This window comes from Indicator indicator, chromosome 1 (assembly GCF_027791375.1).
Source record: "Indicator indicator isolate 239-I01 chromosome 1, UM_Iind_1.1, whole genome shotgun sequence".
Classification (NCBI taxonomy): Eukaryota; Metazoa; Chordata; class Aves; order Piciformes; family Indicatoridae; genus Indicator; species Indicator indicator.
In genome coordinates, this window is record NC_072010.1 from 29172206 (window position 1) to 29179521 (window position 7316).

Genomic DNA, 7316 nt, shown 5'->3' on the forward strand with positions numbered 1-7316 from the left:
CTTCCAAAAAGGCACCTGGTGTAAGAATTCCAAATGTGTATTATGGGATGGATGTAAAAGTCCCTCCTGGTCTGAGTCAGGGCTGATGATTGAGAAGACCATGCTCTGGCTCCTGGTTTTGATGGTGTTGTCACAGAGTGTCCCTTTGCTCAGCTCAGCCCTCAGCAGTCACAAGAGCAGCATCGCACAAGCTGGAATGCTATAGGCTAGGATGTGTGGCCACCGCAGCAGAGCCTCAGAAGTCACAGGCAGCCCAAAACATGCCTCAGAGCTTCACAGAGGGGAGGAATAAGAACCCCAAAATAAGGCAGTGACATTGGAGTTAACTGAAATCGTTGCTGATGTCCGATGCTAGGGACTGGCCTGGCAACAGCTGCAGGAAGAGTGGCTTTCTCTGCTGGAAGAAAGAGATTTATTAGACTGCAGCAAAGAAGAACCAGGACCACATAAGCCAAGCTGTCCAGTTTGGCCACTCATCTGTCATGTCTCAGTCTCTTCCTGCTGTGTCTCTTCAGCACCAGTGGAGAGCATCAAGAATCTTTCAGAACTTTCTCCTTGCTCTCTCCATTGACTATATGGAGGAGGTGGGTTCCCTGTTACAGTACTCAAATAAACTCCTACTTAAGTGCAAATAGCAAAACTTCTACCCTGGAGGGTTAACTTTGTCCTGTTCAGGAAACTACTTAGAAATGTCCCAAGAGGTAGGGCTCTAGATGGTAAAGGGGTCCAAGAGAGCTGGTTAATATTCAAATGCCACCTCCTCCAAGCTCAAGAAAAATGTATACCCTTGAAAAAAATAAATCTAGCACAGGAGTTAGGAGACCTGCATGGATAAGAAAGGAGCTGCTAGAAAAATTCAAATTGAAGAGGGAAGTCTACACTAACTCGAAAAAGGATCTGGACAGTTGGGAGGATTATAGAAATACAACAAGGAAGGCCAAAGTTCTCTTGGAACTAAACCTAGATAGGAAAATGAAAGATAACAAGAAGGGCATCTTTAAAATACATCAACAGTAAAAGAAAAATAGGGAAAATGTGGTGCCATTGTTCAATGTGATGGGAGACATGGTGACAGGCAATGCAGAGATGGCAGAACTACTGAATGTCATCTTTGCCTCAGTCTTAACTGCTGAGACTAGCCCTCAGAAATATCAGACATCGGAGGTAAAACAGAAAAACTGGAGGGAGGAAGACTCTCCAGTGGTCAGTGTGGATTGGGGTAGAGATCTCTTGGATGGAACAAACATGCACAAATCCATGGGCCCTGGTGGGTTGCATCTGTGAGTGCTGAGGGAGCCGGCACCTGAAGAAACACTGGCAAAGTTCCCCCTTTTCTCTTTGAAATTGTCTTGCTTTATAGTTGCAGAAACAGCTTTAGTTAGGATTTTACTCTGTTCTGTGTTTGCTGCCACCCCATGTGCTACACCTCTCACCATCCCTAAGAGCTGCTGCTACCTTTTCACATGGAGCTGATGGCTCATGGAAGTGCCAAGTCGTTGGTGTGCAAGGCTGGATCTCTTTTTTGATCCATTCCTTTGAGTGCTGACATTTCTTTCCATTTTATAAAAAATATCTAATAATATTTGGTGACCTTTCCACAGTGCCATGGCCATGCCTGCACTAGGTCTCCTTGACTCACAGAGCCTCCACTGAGGCCTCATGCTATGTGTGAAAGATGTGACCCAAGGAACCAAACCAGAGGGGTCGGAGTGGCTGGAGCCAGGCAGAAAGGGACCTGGGGGTGCTTGGTTGACAGCTGAACACGAGCCAGCAGTGTGCCCAGGTGGCCAAGAAGGCCAATGGCATCCTGGCCTGTATCAAGAATAGTGTGGCCAGCAGGAACAGGGAACTCATTCTGCCCTGTACTCAGCACTGGTTAGGCTGCACCTCGAGTACTGTGTCCAGTTCTGGTCCCCTCAATTTAAGAAGGACATTGAGACTCTTGAATGTGTCCAGAGAAGGGCAACGAGGCTGGTGAGAGGCCTTGAACACAAACCCTACGAGGAGAGGCTGAAGGAGCTGGGATTGTTTAGCCTGGAGAAGAGGAGGCTCAGGGGTGACCTCATTGCTGTCTACAACTACCTGAAGGGAGGTTGTTGCCAGGAGGGGTTTGATCTCTTCTCCCAGGCAATCAGCACCAGAACAAGAGGACACAGTCTCAAGCTGCGCCAGGGGAAGTTTAGGCTTGAGGTGAGGAGAAAGTTCTTCACGGAGAGCGTTGTTAGCTGTTGGAATGTGCTGCCCAGGGAGGTGGTGGAGTCACCATCCCTGAAGGTGTTCAAGAGGGGACTGGACGTGGCACTTGGTGACATAGTTTAGTGGTCCTGAGGTCTTGGGTGACAGGTTGAACTTGATGATCCTTGAGGTCTTTTCCAACCTTATTGATTCTGTGATTCTGTGAAAAGCAAAACCTTAGATTGCACAATGTTCTGTGTGTCAAAAACCTTAGTTTGGGATGAGCAGCTGTGGGGCAGGCAGTGCTGTGGGCATGGTACAAGCTTCTTTCCTCCCTGGCGTTATCTGTGCTCAGAATAGGAGCACCCAGGGGGTGAAGAAGTGGCAAAGAGCTAAGTATTTCACCTCTGTCAACTCTGCTAGGCTATGGAAAAGAGGCAGTCACACAATCATGTTGTCAGTACTTTTTCCAGAGCATGTGGCCATGCAGCAGGGAAAAGCATGGCAGGTATAAAAACCAGCATTCATTTGTGTTTGTGCACATGCATGTGTATTTTGCTAACTCAGCAGCATACCAGGTCAGCCATCATTTCTCATCCCGTGGCAGTCCCCAGCAGGGACGCCCTTTTCTTAGCGCAAATCCTTTAGTACTAGAAGTGATATTGGCCACAAACTGTGCAAGCCTGACAACTGACAGCAGAATTGTTCCTCTTGAGCCATAGCAGGCACTTTGTCAGCTCCCTGCTGATGACTAACACAGCAGGCAACCTATAGTTTCTCTGAAGGGCCTTTCTAAAAGGAATGAAACACAGGTCAGTCTTTAGGAGCACTGTCACTTCTCCCACAGAGGTGCTCTCCCTCAACCTACTTTCTCTCATACAGAAACAACAGCTTTCCAGAAAGTGATGTTGCACCTATAATTAGACCTGAGATACCAAATTGTCACCTGCTGATGGGAAGGCGACCTAGTAAGTAACCACCTAGCAAACAGACTTCTGCCAGGATGATGCAAGGCATACAAACCAGCCAACACCTCAGGTTTTACATGTGGTGGTTTGCACAGAGCTCTATCAACTGCGTTGATAGGAAAGGGGGAAACAGCACAAAGAATGAACCAATTACTTAGCACTCACTACTGATTTTTTAATAAATGATGGGGGTTTGTTCTGAAATAAAAGCCACTGTGAAAGAAATTTCTTTTTCTCCCTCTGATAGAGTCACAGATGTGTGGGGTCCTTTGCTTCCCCCTGCTGACACCCTGTAATGGCGCAGGGTGGGCTGTGGCTCCAGCCAACTGTGGGAGTGGGGAAACTAATGAGGATGGGCTCTGCTGGCAATCGCTCCCACATCCCACAGCTCCCACAGTGCTGCTGCAGAGAGGTGTGCAAGCAGGCAGCCAGAAGGAATAAAAGCCACTGAGCCACACCTCAGCCTCACCACCCACGGGCAGGGTCCTGGGGAGCCAAGAGTGGCTTTGGGTCCCACCAGAGAGGATCTTCCAGTCAGCTTTCACTGAAGGTTGGATTTTGCGGTTCCTCTACCTGGTCTTCCACGTGGACAGGTGAAGAGATTTGGCACTCACAAGACTCTCAGGTAAGAGGGATTTGATGGGAAGTGGATGATATGCTGAGAAAAAAACCAGTGTGGGGCTTTGTGGTTTGTTTGGAAAGAATTTGCTCTGGAAGACGACTTTGCTCTGAATATTTTAGAAAACTAAAAAGAAGCCATTCCCTTTAGCAGTCTTCAGAGAGCAGCCTTGGTCCTGAGGGGTTTGCTGGCCCATATGCCCCTACCATGTCCCTGCAGGATCCCTCTGCAGTCAGTAGCCATCAAGTAGGAACTGTGGTCTTAGGAAGCTCCAGTGACTACCTGCTGTCGGTACAGAGTAGGGCATCTGAAGCTGGGAGAGAATAGAGGTCAGTTTAAGCAGACCAAACACTCTAGGTCAAGTGTGGAGGTGGCCCTTGTTTCAGCTGATGTGTGGCAGCACCAGCATGAAGCCACCTTTCAGTTTTGCTGTGGGTCAGGGATCCACCTTGGTCAGTGCTCCTCTTCATGTTACCTAAACATTTATGGTGAGAATAATGACCAGAAAAATATTTCAAAGATAAAACTGACTAAAAAAAGAAACCTGGATGGAGAATCTGTACTATGCAGACCTATCACTGCTGCTTTTCAGAGACAAGCAACCAAGTTACAACAGAAGGAATCAATGTGGGACACAGTGTGGGCTCCAGAAGGGAAGCAGCCACAACTCTGGAGCAAACATGATTGCAGACCACCAGCTGAGAGGGCACTGAATGGGGAAGTGCTGGACAGGATGGGGGAGGTACAGGGATGATGTGGCTCTGTTCTGGCTGGGTTGCAACCTGCCACCCCAAAAAACAGCTGCTTAGAGCAGCCCCAACCTCTTGCAAGGGGCTTAGAAACTTGTCCCCCTCCCTCCTGGCCCTTGTAACACAAGAACAGATCCTTCACCTCTGGCAAATTACCCTAGGGAAGGACTAAAGGGTGGAGGTCCAGAAATTGGCTCTGGTCTTTAATTTTTTTTTTTTTTTAAGTTGTGGCTGATTTTTCCATTTTGCATGTCATTTTCCCAACTCGTAAGCAAAAACTGGGATAGGGCACTGTTTGGCAGGACATTCATCCTACCTTTGCATGCCACCAATCTGCACGCCACACTATGTGCAGTTTCCTTCAAGTTTCAGTGATCAGCTCCCTGTTTCAGTTGGGAACAAAACCATTCCCCAGCTGCTGAATTGCACTTAAGCACCCTCATGCATTGACATGCAGGGTAATACTCATCTTTAAGACACAGAGAGAGAGAGAGCGAGCAGCTTCTGCAGAATCACCAGAGGGCTGGGGGGAAGGGACAACACCTATTTATCCAGCAAACATAACTTCCCTGAGGGATTTGTCAGCCTGGTAGGAGTCAAAGTCGATGTCTTAGGAAGGACTGAAACCATTGTTTGGTGGTTGTGTGTCCTTATGCAAACATGTTTTGTGTGCAGCCATCATGGGTTTGCTTTCCTTATCTCACTTGTCAGAACTGCACAGAGCTTTGATTCACAGCCATTTCTGGTCTCCATCACTAGATGGTGACATGCTCCCAGATACCAAATCCTCCTTCAGTTTGTCTTCTTTAGTGTAAAATAAGAGTAAATTTAGATGAAACATATGTTATACCCTCTGTTTATGAAAATAAAACATTTACAGCCACACACAATTCTGCTGAAGATAATTTGGTATCCAACCAGTTTTTAATATGGCATCAGTTTTGTTAACGTGGTTTCCTGAAGACTTACTGTTATAGAGTTAACTCTAGTCATGAACGTTTATACAAAGATTAAATATTACCAATCTCTACCTGTTTGTCAGCAGCCAACAGCATACTCAAAATGAAAACCTGTTTGTACACTCTCTAGTAACAAATCTACACCAAAAGTTTTAAAGTTTAACGTGTTACTTGTGGAAACTACCAGTTTTGCTTTCTCCTCCCCATTTTCCCCAAGCACACAACAGTGCTCATTTCCTTCCTTATCATATTTGTCAATAGTTGCAACCCGAAGGAAGAGTATTTGTTATCCTAATGAAGGCTTGGTGGCTGGGACAAAGAGATTGTATGCCCCAGAGGTCAGGCCTTCACATGTCATCTCCATTCAAGTCCATGGTTCAGTATTGATGGAGATGTCCACTGGGATTTGCAAGGCTTATTACAGCAGTAACATCCATCAAATGAGGCTTCTGGCATAGTATGAAGATGAGTGCTGGAGAAGAAGAGCTAAAATACATGAGACACTCGATGTAATGGTGCACACTACAAACCTGGATATACATACTGGTGGCTGGCTGCTACATGTAAGTGTCTCAGCATGGGTTACTGACTCAGGGGGATGTCTGTGGAAGCGTCAGTCCCTGCTGCTTGCTTGGCTGCTCACCAACAGGTAAAGACAGATCTGCCTCTATCACTGCCATCACTGCTGGGAAACAGAAACTTCAATGCCAGCATGCAAGAGGCAAACCCATCCCATTCCCCATGGCAGCAGTGCTGCTGCCACTAATGAGTCTCTGGCCTTGTAGGAAAAAGCAGGCTCACAGAAGACAGCTCTGCTCAGCTGCATCTGGTAGGGCTTGGAAAGTCTATGGAGGGGAGTTGGGTTGCATGCCAGCTGAGTGGTACAAGTCTGTTTTCATCTTCAACACAGCTCCAGGGCCCTGTGGTACCTAGTAGGCTCTAGGCCAGCTGGACTCAGCATTGCATGACAAGAAATCCCACTAGAGTGGATTTCATGTCAGCTTAGACCAGAATGAGGCTAAGCTTAAAATAATGCTCTTTAATCACTAGCAAATTTAGAGGCTAATTTGAGATATGTGGAGGAAAGCAGCTCCCCACATTCTGGCCTCCTCCACACACACCTTCATCTTTCACTTGGCGGGGGTGTGTGGGGGTGTGAGTGAGCTTTCCACTCTCTCACTGATGCTGGATGCTGCTTAAATGTCTGGTGCTGTCTGATGCCCAGACCTTGGATGACCAGCTGCTTGCTCATCCTTCACCCCACCTCATAAAAACTTTCCTTTACAAAGAGCTGCTTTCTAATTCAGTTACATTTTTATCACAGGCATTTTGTTCTGGCTCCCTGTGGTTTGCAGTTTTTTATTCCATAACGCCCTTCAGAATCCTCCTCAGTTTTAAAAATATTTTCATCCTCTCTTCTCCCCTTTTCTTTAATTCATTTTTGCTCACTAAATTTTTGTAAAGGTTTGTGTGGTGAAACTTCACCTTTTCACTGGGTTTTCCCATAGTAGTAAAATACACTTTGTCCTGCCCTAACCCCAATCACAGGCATGACAGAACCTTTTATAGTTTTTGGGAAGATAGCATTAGTACTTCTTCCCCAGCTTTCCTGTGACCTCAAAGCCCTAGCATCACCAGCAGGCAAGCTCCAAGCTGCTGGAAGTCATACCTGACTCTGGGTATCCCACAGTGATGGCTGCTGTCTGGGCTTGTGGATGTCTTGAATTTTTTTGAGGGTAGTGAAAGGTTGCTCAATTGTGTGACCGACTTTGAGTCAAGATATTTAGCAAGTTAAAGACGCTTTTCTTAACCATATTCATTTCAAGTTAAGATATTTAGCAAGTTA